General features: G+C 42.6%; 1 protein-coding gene across 1 annotated transcript in view; it reads left to right on the forward strand.

Annotated features, from left to right (window-relative positions):
* ahdc1 (AT hook, DNA binding motif, containing 1) overlaps positions 1–13,367 on the forward strand; it is a 216,351-nt gene that overhangs the window by 163,723 nt on the left and 39,261 nt on the right. The window lies entirely within an intron of this gene.

Here is a 13,367-nt window from a genome sequence, read left to right on the forward strand (position 1 = left end):
CTCTCCTATCAGATTCCAACATCTTCAGCCCTCGGTCACCTCCACCTCTCACCTCCCGGCCTCTGTCGCTCTTCCCACTCTCCCCTCCTCTTCCTGCTTATCACCCCTGCTGAGGTCCTCCAACATCTTGTTCGTTGCTACATATTCCAGCATCTGCAGTCTCTGCTGCACCTACAGAAAATGATACTGTGATGTAAATTTCAGAAGTATTTATTTTAGAAAAATACTGAAGTCTTCTTTTCCTAATTAAGACGATGGTGGAAGTCCTGCCTGGAGAGAAGTCCTGTCAGTATTCCCTAGTGGACATGGGATTACATCGTTAAATAGTGCAGAGGCATTAAACTGTTAAAGCACTCTATAGTTTATAAACATTCCCTATGTTTGCCTACTTTGTAAGAGAGAGTTGAGGTTTTGTGTGTACTGTGTGCTCTGTGTCATCTTCAATTAATCAACTCACCAATGCTTTTGGCCAGAGTCAGATTTAAACTGTCCAGTGTTCTGGAGTGTAGCAGTACTACAAGTCATGTCTGCCACCTCCCTTAGAGGCTGGGGAGTGAGGGGCCACCAATTATCACTGCTCAGCACCATTGTTGTGAGATTGGGAGCCACAGATTCCAGTTTGGGCACTCAAATTGGTAAATTGGTTTATTATTGTCACTTGTACTGAGGTACAGTGGAAAAACTTTGTTTTGCCTGCCATCCATACAGATCATTTGATCACATCAGTGCATTGAGATAGTACAGGGGAAAACAATAACAGAATGCAGAATTAAGTGTTACAGTTACAGAGAAAGTGCAGTGCAGGCAGATAATAAGGTGCGAGGTCACAATGAGGTAGATTGCGAGGTCAAGAGTCCATCTTATCGTACTGGGGAACCGTTCAATAGGCTTATAACAGTGGGATAGAAGCTGTCCTTGAGCCTGGTGGTACGTGTTTTCAGGCTTTTGTATCTTCTGCCCAATGGGAGGGGGGAGAAGAGAGAATGTCTGGGGTGGGTGGGGTCTTTGATTGTGTTGAAGTTGAAGATTAAGTTGAAGATCTGACTCTGCATAAGGGGCAAAGTTGTGTGGATCACAAGGTGGGCTATCTTGGCAACACCTCAGTATCACTGCAGTATCTGTGGTCAACATCTCCAGCCTCCATATTGCAGCGCTGCCAAAATAGAATTTCTGACATTGCATTCATTGTGTACACATCCCCATAAATCTTTACAAATCACCTTTTGAATTTAACTTTCTCAGTTCAGAAGCATGATAAGTGAAAATCAGAAAAAAACCTGCAAATTCTGGGAATCTAAGGTAAAAACAGAAAATGCTAGAAATAGCAGGTCAAGCATGATAGTCAATTTGACCCCTTTTCTTTCCTGTTGATCTATTATCGCATTGATTGTTAAAAATTATACAGCCTAGTGAAAACGTTGCAGAAAGCTATTACTAGTGTTTGAAGCAAGATCACGCAGAACTCTGAGTGTTATAGTTCCTCAGGAGCCTGTGAATGAATCCTTCCCAATTATTTATTATTTTACACAAACCGTATCTTCTGTGGTTTCTTGTTCCTCAATCTTTCACTGTGATCTCAAAAGGTTGCCATTCAGATTTCTATCTGTGATAAATTCGCTATGTTTTGTGTTTAAAACAAAAAAGTATCAGGGCGGTAAACTAAATCTGTGCTGATTGATAATTTGGCTCCTGTGCATCGTGTTCCCAGTAGTATAAAAATGAAGCGATATCACCCAGACACTGAAAGCTATAGGGCTTCTATACTACATGTATACTCCATGGTGGGGATAAATTGCAATGATACCTAGGAAGGGAAGGCTTCTCTTTATGTGGTATGTATCCCAACCTCAATCGATCCCAGAACAATTTACAATCATAAGATAAACATCAGGGAAATGGCCTGCTGACCACCAAATACCCAGTTCATTCTCCCCACATTCCCATCAACTTCCCCCAGATTCTACCCCTCACCCACACACTGGGGCAATTCACCTACCAACCCGCACGTCTTTGGGATGGGGGAGGAAACCAGAGCACTCTGCAGGAACCCACGTGACCACAGGGAGAATGTGTAAGCTCCACACAGACAGCACCTGAGGTTAAGATTGTACCTGGATGGATGGATGGTTCTCGGAGTGCAGTCACTGTTGCTTGCAGGAAAAGCAGTGGTCAGTTTGTGCATGGTTAGTTCCGAAAGCAACAGTTTGATGATGACCTGATTATTTGGGATAAGAATTGGCCTAGAAATTGGAGAGAACTCTCCCTGTTCTTCTTTGGATGTTTAGGTCAATCTTTTAGGGAGCTGACGAGGCCAGAGTGTAATATCCCATCTGAAGACTTCTGCTCTGACTTTGTTGCTTACTGAATCTGTGCCGGGCAGATACTTCTGCTATAGACAGGAGAACTGCCTGGTTTAGGTAAAAAAATAGAAGGCAGAAGTTTTATGAAACCAGTTTTGAACTCTTGATTGTGCTTGCAAAAAAGATTGCTGCAATTGTCATCCTGAGATTTTGTGGATGTTTAAAAGATGTGATGCTTGGATTGTAATTTTGAAACTGTTCATAATCAGAAGTCTCCTTTAAGAACCTACAGAGTTTTGAGTGAGTCATTGCAAAACAAATAATTAAGTGCAACTGCCCTAGCCACATCCATTCTTGTTATACTTGTTTTAAGTGTTGATGCTCTTCCAGTAATTGACTAGGAAAATTAATTGTGTAACCCTCTCCCCCGGTGAAGGGCTGTGATATTGTGCCTCTGGATATGGAGAGTGGTACCTCGCCCCTGCAAACATCAAGTAAACCAAAGTGTCTAATTTTTAAATAACTCCATCACTCAGTTCTTTGTTATTAATAAATATTTTATTCCAAATTGTCGTTGATTTATTATTTAGAAGGTATTTGATCCGAAAAAGCCCTGTCAGCATCTCCTCCCCCCAGCTTTCCTGTCTAAGACAGAGGAACAGTTAGCTGGTGAAGGAGTGTGGTATGCACTGGCAGACCATGCAGTGTATTTGTGTGGTCTATTTTCACCGTGTGCATTTTAATGTCTGTGTCTGAGGACAGTAGCAGGAACATTGTGATGTTTCAAATGCTGGCAGTGTTCAGAGTCTTAAATTAAAAGCATGTTGTACCTCTGGGAGACTCAGGAGTGGGTGGGTGGTGAGGAGGGGGAGGGAAGCTGAGGGCGAGAAGAGAATGATGGTGCAAACTTAATCGTATGGTCTTTCTGGTGTCTGGCTACAGATCCCATAACAGGAATTGTAATATATACATACATAGGGGTGTGTGTGTCTGTGTGAGGGAGAGAGAGAGAGAGAGACAGAGAGACGTTCTCTCTTTCTCTCTCTTTTCCCTCCCTTCCCCCTTCTCCCCGTCTCCCTGACTTGTACAAACTGAAGGAACCATTAAATGTTACACTTCAGCTGAAAAGTCAGACTGCAGTGCAATTTATTTGTTTACACTGCACACAGAATTTATATTTGTAAAGGACTGGTGCTTTATGCAGGGGACTGAATGTGTTATTTACTTCTGTTTTACAGAAAGGATTTTAACAATGACCTACAGTAACAAACAACTGCCCGTTTGCGTCAGTATTATATGTACTTTTTCCTTTACAGAATTCTCCTTCATAACACAGCATTTAGGGGCAGATGGCTTCAAGCTTAATGAGCATCTTTTTGAGGCAATTTTAAAAACAAATGGTACTGAAGCTGAAGGTAATGAAATCTTGATTTTTTTAAACAATATCTTTGTTAATGGACCTAGTTAATTATCACTGCATTGTTATGATGAGTGTCTAAAGGGATTATGCCATTAAAAGATTGTTGGTAGAATATGAGGGGGCAGGAGTGGAAAGGAAAATTTGGGCACTGTGATGTATGGATGAATGATAGATTTTCTGCATTTGTTGAGTGAGCCAGTGCTGGAAACCAATCTCAGATGTCACACTGATCAGCTTTAAATTAATGCTTTCCTTCCCAAGTTTTTTAAACCAAGCTCGTTTGTTTGTGTGTGTCTGTGTTGTGTGTGTGTGTGTGTGTGTGTGTGTGTGTGTGTGTGTGTGCGCGCGCGCTGTCTATCTGTGTTGTCTGTATATATATATGTGTGTGTGTGTGTGTGTGTGTGCGCGCATGCTGTGTGTATGCCTGTGTTGTCTGTCTGTGTTGTCCGCGTGTGTGTGTATTTTTTCTCAATTTTCCTTTGTTTTTGAGGACATCTCTGCCTCGCTCCCTTTATCCTGGAGGATGGGCGCGTAGGATATTTTCACAAATGCAGTTGCCAATTAATCTCCAAGCTCAGTAAAAATTGCTCCCTGCAAAAAAAAACTACTAGGCTTCTCTGCTCACTGGTATGTCATTTGTAAAGAAATAATAGTCGTGGAAGTGTCCATCAGCTGCTGTGGAGGATGGAGAGAGTTTGTGATCTGCCTGTAGCGGCACTGCACCGATTACTGTACAGAGACGATGCTCGTTCCGTGGCTCAGAATGTTGCAAGGCAGGGATTTTTTTTTACTTGCACAGCAGACAGATTGGGAGAAGGTAATTGCAAATGAAGCCAGGCCTGCATTCTGTGAAAATGTCTGCAATGTGTAGTGACAAGACTTACATAAGAGGCACCTACAGCATACAAGAGGGCAGCAAGAAATTACATAAAACCTTCAATAAATGGATAAATCAGGAGAAAAGCAAAGTAGCTGCAGCTGTAGGCTGCAATATTCCATCTCCTGGCTATAAACTGCCTCCGTTTCCTGCTAAAATTTTTCCCTGCAGCTTTTCAGTGTAATAATCTGAGAAAAGGTGAGTAACACCTTAAAATTTGCTTTATTTAATGTTATTCAAGCATCGCTTTATCCATGATGCATAATGCGCTGGTGTATATAGTATATTTGACCTGGAATATTTTTAAAGAATTAGCATTGCTGTACGTTAGAAACCTTTGTCTGAGGTGAGGGTTGATTTTTGCACTGAAGACAGCTATAGAAGTTGGAGTCTCTTCCACCACAAGAGACTTGAAAATGTAGACTAATCTGTTTCTGAAAGTCACTGCATTAACCCATTGAATGACAGATTCTTTTTGCAGCTTTGTAGGCACGCCAGCCTTTCCATCATGTTAACAGTAATTAGGTGATGGAAGCTCGGAAACTGCGTTTGTTTGCAGCAGTCGGTTAAAAATAATTACTGCTTTTTGCACTACTGGAGCAAAAGATGGGTCATTGTTTAGGAAACTTGGCCTTTGGTGCTCTGAAGATTTAGTTTTGATCCTCTAGGAATATGGAAGCATTTATGACAATAGATAAGTGCCATCAATCTAATTACACATTTTAAACCACTTGAGGAATTTATAGAAAAGTAAAAAGCATTTGATTTTACAGAGAGATCAGCAAAATGTTTTCCACACTGGAAGAATTTCGGAAAAGCAAGGGAAGATAATTTAAAAATTATTTGAATTTAGTTGAAACCAAGCTCTTGAACCATTTTTCTTTAAAATTTAATACCGCTGACTTGCTCATTATCCAGTGGCAGAGAGGTACCCTTTAAATCAGTTTTGAACAGAGTTGTCAGCAATTACTGTTCAAGCTTAACTCACTCCTCCCCACCTTAGGCTGCATTCTCTTTTGGTTTTAATATTTTTATAATTTGTCTACATCAGGCTTGGTTGTATTTGTATCTTCAGGCAGATTCTGGGTATTGTGTCAGATTTTACAAGCTGTTTTGACTCAATCACATCCTCAGCTCACTTTGACCTTTCCCACTCAACCCCTCCAATGCACACTTAGAAATGGCTGGAATTCAGCCATTTGGTGAATCTTTACAGCAACTTCCAGTTCATTCATCGTTAGACTTCATTTGGCCTTGACTTCCCCAGCTTTTTCTGTGTTTGTGACTGAAATCAACCAACTGTTAACACAAGATTACAATGCTTTGTGCCAAGGTTGCAGTCTGGAAAGGTTCAAATAACCATGGCAACCATCATTTCAGTACCCAATTGTTGCACTATTTATCCACTGAAGTTTGAAGAAATATTTAAATGCATTGGGAAGAAATTGAGAATCTGATATCTTAAAACAGTATTGCTACCTATTTGTGTCTTGCCTGGTCTATATTGCAGATGTATTAATGCTATTTGAATGATGTGTCTGTCAATATTGCTGTTGTATGACTGCTGTATGCAGCCCCTTACACCTCTATTATGATAATTACCCAGTGGTTATTGTTCATTGCAACTCCACGGATCACGTTTCCAGCCCCTCCATTTACCTCCTTGCAAGACTTGACCATGTTCTCAACCCACTTCGATCTTTTCTGTCAATCTCCCTCCCTTTTTGCGAAAATCTTTAAAAGTTCCCTGGAAGAGAAAAGGAAGCTGCATTTAGTTCTGGTGGCTACACTTAGTGATGCTACCGTGAATCTACATGGTATTTAATACTGGCCAATATTTATTCCTCAGCCAACATCACTAAAACAGTTCTAATGAAAAGTCCCAGACATTAACTGTTTCTCCTTCCACAGATGCTGCCTGAACTACTGAATGTTTCCAGCATTTTCTGCCGTTATTTCATTAAAACAGATAATCTGATCACCGTACTGTAGGAAAGATGTTACTAAACTGGAAAGGGTACACCAAAGATTTACTAGGATGTTGCCAGGGCTTGAGTTATAGGGAGAGGTTGGACACGCTAGGACCTTATCGCTTGGAGCTTAGGAGACTGAGAGGTGATCTTATAGAAGTGTATAAAATCATGAGGGGTATAGATAGGGTGAATGCACTCAGTCTTTTCCCCAGGGTTGGGGAATCAAGAACTAGAGGGCATAGGGTTATAGGGTTAAAGTGAGAGGGGAAAGATTTAATAGGAGCTTGAGGGGCAACTTTTTTACGCAAAGAGTGGTATGTATGTGGAATGAGCTGCCAGAGGAAGTGGTTGAGCCAGGTACAATAACAACTTTTAAAAGACAGTTGAACAGGTACATGGGTAGGACAGGTTTAGAAGGTTATGGGCCAAACCCTGGAAAATGGGACTAGCTTGGATGGGCATCTTGGTCGGCATGGACCAGGTGTGCTGTGTGACTGTATGACTCTATAATGACTATCACACTGCTACTTGTGGGAGCTTGCTGTGTGAAAATAAGTTACCGACCACCCTAAATTCCAATGACTCTCAAGAAGGTTAACACCCATCAGGACAAAGAAGTCCACTTGACTGGTACCCTATCCAACACCCTTAACATTCATTCCCTCCACCACCAGCACACAATGATTGATCTGTGTAGTGACTTGCATAGGCAACTCCAATACCTATGACAAGGGCTGCAGGAATTGGGGAACACCACTATCTGCAGATGCCTCTCCAAACCAAGCAATCCTCCACCACTGGATCTAAATCCTAGAACTCCCTACCCAATAACACTGTGGGAGTCACTTCGCCAGAAGTTCTGTAATGGTTCAAGAAGGCAACTTGCCAAATTAAGGATGAGTACTAAATGTTGGCATTTCTAAAGATGCCCAGATCCTGAAACAATGAATGAAGAGATAAATATTACCACATTTACTGCACATCTGAAGTGCGTGATTGGTTATAATGAACCTTAGGACGGCTTGAGATTGGGTAAAATGTTACTCTGTCCTCCTCCTCTACATTAGACCAAAGTAAACTCAATAACATAATTACATGTAGGAGTGATTTTAGTTCAGACATTTCAGTTATTGAAAATACAGTAATACAGTTCTCATTTCCTGTTCACCTCTGATGTTGCAATGTGCTGTTAAATCACAATAACTGCACTTCTCAAAACTGAATATTAACAACAATTTTAATGAAATGAAGCCTCCCATTGTGTTTTATGGATGTTATTGAACAAAATTTGGCACTGAGGCATATAGAGTTATAATGCAATACAACATGGATACAGGCCCTTCGGCCCAACCAGTCCATGCTAACCATGTTGTCTACCTCGCTAGTCCCTAGCTATAGGGAGATTAAAACTGATGAGCGAAAGCTTGGTCAAGGTGTTTGGTTATGAAAAGCATTCTAAAGGAGTGAGGAACAGTTGTGGGGTTTACTGGGGTTTCCAGTCCCAGTTCATGATTAAGCATCTATTTTGGGAAAGCAGCCAACATAATCAAGGACCCCCTCCCACCCCAGTCATTCCCTCTTCTCCCTCCTCCGATCGGGTAGAAGATAAAAAAGCTTGAGAACACGCACCACCTGGCTCAAGGACAGCTTCTATCCCGCTGTTATAAGGCTCTTGAATGGACCTCTCATACAATAAAGATAAACTCTTGATCTCCCAGTCTACCTTATCGTAGCCCTTGCACCTTATTGTCTACCTGCACTGCACTTTCTCTGTAACTGTAACACTATAATCTGCATTCTATCAATGTTTCCCTTTTGTACTATCTCAATGTACTTGAGTACGGCATGATCTGTGTGGACGGCACACAAACGAAAGCTTTTCACTGTATCGGTACAGGTGACAATAATTAACCAATTACCAATGTTTTAAATGATGGGACAGAAACAAGAGATCCAAGTGTGCTGGAGAGATTCTGGGGGGGTAGGGATGGAGATGGAAGCATAAAGAGACATCCAAGAGATAAAACCTATTTGCCACAATTTACTCAATGAGAGAAGATGCAAGACAATCAAATGCAAGTCGAGAACAGTGGCCTGGAGCTTGCAATCTTCCCAGGCAGTGTCTTAGAGGGGCTTTGCAGTGGGAGGGCAGTGTTGACACCAGCCTGCCTTGCAAGCTGCAGTTGTGCCTGAACCACAAGGTCCGGGTGGGACAACTGAAGGGCTGCAGCTTTTGTCCACGACGGTTTCGGGGACCGTGGGAGAGGGTGTGTGGGGAGAGAGAAGGGGAGGGTTATAGAACAGAAGGACTGGAACTGCACTCTGGTTGGAGACAGATAAGGAGGATTGCAGTTAAGGATTGGGGTAATAATGAGATGGGGGGGGAAGAAGGGATGGATCACGGGAAAGATCATGGAGAGGTGGAAGAATCAGGGTAATGGGGTTCATCTGTTGGCTATCGGGTGGTGATGGGGATGGTTGGTACATGTGGAGATGGGGAAATCTAAGAACATAGAACAATACAGCACATATGGACCCTTTAGAACTTTATGACCTTTATAACTTACCCCACAATCAATCTAACCCTTCCCTCCTACACAGCCCATAACCCTCCATTTTTCGTACATCCATGTGTCTATCCAAGAGTCTTTTAAATGTTCCTCTACCTCTGCCTCCACCCCGGCAGTGCGTTGCAGGCACCCACCGCTCTCTGTGTAACAAACCTACCTCTGACATCTCCCCTAAATTTTCCTCCACTCAACTTGAATTGGCTAGATAAAAGGTAAATAAGTGGGTTCAATCCAAAACTGGGAAGACATTTTTGTCTTTAATTCCCAGTCTGTTCCTGGAACAACTCAGTCCAAGTTGCCCTGCAGTGTTGAAAGTGGAGCTTTCTATGGGGAAATGGCATCATCATGTACACCCCCAATAGAAAGCTTCTGCCAGGGGACTTGCGCCCAAAAGTATCCACCTCCTTTTCTGGAGTAATACAAAATGACCTGGAATGTTATGTTATACTGCTTTAAGCTAGGGGAAAAAAAATCAGTTTTTATTTGGTTAATGTTGAGGAAAAGGACCATGTGATTTGAATTTCGAGGACAAAGTCGTTCCTGAATGGCATGAAACTGGCAGCAATACAGGTCCAACGAGACTGGAGGTCCCATGAATGGAGAGCATCGGCATTTTGTGGTTTAGAGACAGAAAATAATCAGAATCAGGTTTATTATCACTGACTCATGTCATGAAATTTGTTGTTTTGTGGCAGCAGTAAAGTGCAAGATATAAAAATTACTATAAGTTACAAAAATAAATAAATAGTGCATCAAGATGATTGGAATGCTCAAGGAATGGAGAACATGGAGGGTAGAGTTGATACTCTGGTGATACAAAGGTATGGTTAGACCACACCAAGACCACTGGGAGTGGTTCTGGTGGTAATAGCAACCATTTTCGGAGGAAGCCCAGCCCTTTGAGAAATTGGACTAGACATCTCCAGTGTACTTTGCCCTAGTGTGGTTGACATTTTTCTGCCGTCATTTATATGTGCGATGATCTGATTAAAGCCCCAGTGTTTATCTCTGTCTTACTAACAGAAATTGGAAGGATAATGTGCAACCTTTGCTTCTCATTTCTGGTAGAAAAACAAGGAAATCCTGCTGTGTTGGCAAGGAGACATAAACTAAAGGTCTCTGACTGGGATGTGGAAGTGAAGTGTTGCTGTCTGCATCTGACTGTCTGAGTTTCCATCATTGCCAGGTCTCAGACTTTCAAACCATGCACAGCACAGTTACACTGTGACTTCTGCTGGACTAATGACCCTGCACCTCACCAAGGTGTGGGAACACTTGTGGCACCAGCTTCGATCTGTGAGGGCAGTTATGGGGATGGGGTGGGGAGCTAAGGGGAGGTGGCCCCACACTGAAGGCATATGTTCCTCTCTCCACTGCATTCTCCCTCACCCCCATGACAATTTTCTACACTGCTCAGCTGCAGTGGAGAGGGTTTAAGGCTTTGATCTTCTTCCCGTGATTTGTAGCACAAAAATGCAGCAGCCACTATCTCGGAGGTCACTGCTGTTGGGACTTGCATTGGTTCACCCTCAAGGTAATGACCAGGATGTCAACGATGATAGTTTAAATGTAAATTTGCCCAATTTTGTGATTTAATTTTGGGTTCTAGCGCCAAACACAGCACCCATCCAGCATAGCATGAAATGTTGGAATCCAACTTCAAGAATGCAGAAACTGTATTTCCTTGGATTTAAATTGATAGTTAATGTGAAGAGCTCAGCCAGTCAGGCAGCAGCTGTGGAGAGAGAAACCAGTCGATGATTTGGGTCTGGGACCCTTCCTTACAACCTCAGGGTCCAGCTGTGAGGAAGTGTCCCAGACTCAAAACATTGACTGGGTTTCTCTCTCCACAGATGCTGCCCGACTGGCTGAGCTCTTCCAGCATTTCCGCTTTTGTTTCCAGTTCCAGCACCTGCAGTTTTGTTTGTTTTCCATGATCGCTAACGTGGTTGTAGATCGGAAAGCAAAGGCTAAGTCATGGGGCCTGAGAGCGACTTGATTGGGGTTTCTCAACAGGATGTTGGTGAACACAGGGTGATGGGTGAATGGGGCTTATTGCACATTAGGGCGTATGCTGCAGGGTGTTGGATGAGATTTGGTGTCTAGGTTGACAGAGAACTGGGAACAGAGCAAATTCAGAAGGAACAAAGACAAGGATGAAGGGTTCAGCAGCAAAAGGTCTGAAACTGTGGCAGATTAGGATAAATACGAATAATTGCAAGACGTGAAATTTTAAAATGTGATCTTTCTGTACAAGTGATTGCACAAATTGTCTCCTTCTACCAGTCAGTGTATAGTTTACCAGATTTACAACTCAGTAATTCCTTAACCGAGCAAAAACTGTAACCTTCTTCTTTCACTGCTGTGGCATGGAATAGAGAGGTGTGCTGATATACCACTGATGTGCCATTTCTCACTTCTGAGACCCACACAATGCAGCTGAAGGTCCTCACTCCTAGCTTTGGAATATTCTCCCGTGTCCTGTTGTGGCACTCTAACCAGTGTGCAGTCGGGTGACTGAGGACCCGTGTGTTCTAGTTACAGGCAGACTTCTCTTGGCACATTTTCACATTCTTACTATGTGCTGTGTTCAGTCTCTTGCATCTCATGTTTGTCAGTCACTTGCAACCAAGGCCTGGGGACCTTATCACAACTGAGTTTTGATGCAGTGAGGCAATCTGAAGGGTAATTCTCCCAATGCATCAACACCCTTTTGGCCACACCAGAATTTTGAGGCAGAAGTTGCTTTGGGACAAGTGTCAGTGAGCACTGGGGTCGGGTTGTATGTGTTATTATGGGAATTGGTCTTGAAGTTCAATCCATTTGTTCTTTGCAGCACTATGCAATTGAAAAATGCAATATTGAACATTTTTGGTTTATTTTGTGTCATTCCAGAAATTTTATTAAATGCTTCCAGCATCTAACGACTTTTGGAGCATTGTGGTGGAACTTAGTTCCTCCCAGGACAATTTAGTCCATAGTTGGTCAACCCTTTCCAGGACAACTCGGTTTAACTAAGCCTGCTCTGGATTGGGAATGTTGGTGAGGCAATTCCAATCCTTCAATGTGTCAACCCATGTACCATTCCACCAATTGCACCACTGACCCTCTGAGGCTGCAATGCCTGTTGTCTATGCCTCAGGTGTGGGTTCAACAGGTCGAAATCCCAGACATTGGAGCTGCTTCATTGGCCTTTGTCCCACTACTCTGCTGGGCAAGACTACTATAGTATCAACTCATGAATTCCCCAGTTACTGGGCCTATCCATTGGCTGAAGAATTTCCTTTTATGATGGTCTCAGCTAATGGAGCCTCTGGATAGTAATTGCTGCTTTGCTTAGTTTTGCTGTGTGCCAGTTACTACATTAAAGTGACAGCGTGATTGGAGAGAATGTTTAGAGAAAGAGAAGATCGGGAAGGGAACCAATAGCAGTTGACATTAGAAATGTTGGCAATCTTCTGGTGGAAGTGCTTATTCAATGTGTGAATGATCAGTAATGATAATCGGTGGGCCATGGAATATACCAGAGAGTTTGCTAAATGTTAGTGTTGGAAATGATGTCAAATTGTCTCCAGGTGGTCTCAGAGGTCGTTATGGATCTGGGATGTTGGAGTGACAGTAATTCCTACTGCCAGTTCAAATCTGGCTGGAACTACAAAGTAATCCAGGGCCTGGAGGATAGGGGATAATGGCTCCCTATCACTGACTTCAAACAATAATCTGCATACAGGTTATTGGCACAGAATCAATCAATAGGGTCTTGGATGGACACATGAAAGGGAATAATTCACCAGGCACTGGGGAAAGAGCAGTGGAATGGGACTGACAGGATTGTTCTTCCAGGAGCCAGCATGAACTCAATGGGCTGACTGGCCTCCAGAGCTGTAACAATTTTATCGCCCTATGATCTTACATGAAGGGCAGGAGGAGGAATTTGCTAAGGTTATCAGAATGGCTGTGCTGATAAAATTGAAGAATTATTCCTTTGGATCCTAACTAACTGGGTCTTCTACAGAACTTATTTCCCTTGATACCAAGAACCGACTTCTTTCAACTGAATCATGAACTTTTCCCCTTCACTGATGGTTTTCCATGCCTTGCAATGGTCATCTAAATCTATATATGGAGGAATAGTGCATCTTACTTGTCAAGCACACACACAGTGCTCAGACTTCTGATACAAAGCCCTGCTCTGCAAGCACGATGCAACAGTGCCTCTCTTCACAT

Source organism: Pristis pectinata, chromosome 22 (assembly GCF_009764475.1).
Source record: "Pristis pectinata isolate sPriPec2 chromosome 22, sPriPec2.1.pri, whole genome shotgun sequence".
NCBI lineage: Eukaryota > Metazoa > Chordata > Chondrichthyes > Rhinopristiformes > Pristidae > Pristis > Pristis pectinata.